Here is a 1,240-nt window from a genome sequence, read left to right on the forward strand (position 1 = left end):
GTGCAAATATCACGACCCTTTTTAGCCTAAATCTTATTGTAATAACCTGCATGACATAATTGTTAAGCTTCTCTCTGACAACTCCGAAGCTAAGTACAGCTATTCGACCAGCCAGATGCATGAATTGATTTTTATACCACTGCTTCTCTTCTCTCCCTGCGCCCCCACCCGCTCCCCCTTCCACAGACTCTTAGCAGAAAACAGCTATTGTTCAGAGCAACTGAAATATCAAGAGCAATTAGAAACATGTAAATAAAAACGAGTTGTTTTCTCCTCCGACAACGCTAGGCGATCGGATCGGTTGCATAATAGAAATGGGGAAGGCTGTCTGGCAGGCAGCCTTAAGAAGAGAAGAGCTATCTCAATTTCTCTCACTTAATCTTGGCTTCGCGTCAGAAGCTGTGCAGCAGTGCAGTAGAATGGGAGCACGGCAAAAGCTTCACCAGTAAAACGGCTGGTGCTCATTGACTCTCGCTATGTGGCGATACCTCAGCGATTTCTCGAGCTGGATTACCTATTGATTTTCCTCCTTTCTTGCCTCCCAGGTTTACTCGGCTGGACATTGTGTGTGTTTGGATTTCTCAAGGATTCTCCCCCGACTAACATGGATGTCCCACCATTCCTTGCAGTTGAAGGTTGCTCCTTGGCGCAGTGAATGAAGAACATGCAGGGATTGCTAATGGGTTTGGGAAGCGTAGACTCTCTCCTCTCTCTGTGACCATGCCGTGATCGTGTCTGAGGGCCAGCAATTTACGTATCCTCATTCTTACCCTACCGGGAAACCTGACGGCTTAGAAGGGGGAAGTAAGGCAGCGCGTGTGTGCATAGAAACATCATGAAGATTATTCCCCCTATTCTAACTAATCCAGTCTTCAGATGCATCATTAGACTCCTTCTTTGCTTACTGTGGATTGGATATTCCCAAGGAACCACACATGTGTTAAGATTTGGTAAGCTTTCCCGACACTTTTTCATCGCGCGTTTAAAGCGGCATGCGATATATACGTAAGATTGTCTCAGAAGCGGGTGCTGGGGGAGAGCCGGGACGTGCTCCCGGAGTCAGGCACCGAAGTCCCTCTTTATTTTGCATCCGGAGGGATGAATTGCTGTATGTGTTGTTTTCTGTAGCTGCAGCTCATTGTAGCCGTAGTAACGGCATGCTGCTGATGATCATTATAATAACAATAGACAGAAAAATGACTGGCAAACGTGTTTGCCTAAGGCTCTGCGGAGCTTGCGT

At 46.9% G+C, this 1,240-nt stretch overlaps 1 long non-coding RNA gene across 1 annotated transcript; it reads left to right on the forward strand.

Annotated features, from left to right (window-relative positions):
• Window positions 1-452: 452 nt before the first annotated feature.
• LOC112946490 lies at window positions 453-946 on the forward strand. Its single transcript, XR_003249251.1, has 2 exons — window positions 453-754; window positions 870-946. It is a non-coding gene; the product is annotated as an uncharacterized LOC112946490 (long non-coding RNA).
• The last annotated feature ends 294 nt before the right edge of the window (window positions 947-1,240 follow it).

This window comes from Nothoprocta perdicaria, unplaced genomic scaffold (genome assembly GCF_003342845.1).
Source record: "Nothoprocta perdicaria isolate Ctin4 unplaced genomic scaffold, notPer1 scaffold_207, whole genome shotgun sequence".
NCBI lineage: Eukaryota > Metazoa > Chordata > Aves > Tinamiformes > Tinamidae > Nothoprocta > Nothoprocta perdicaria.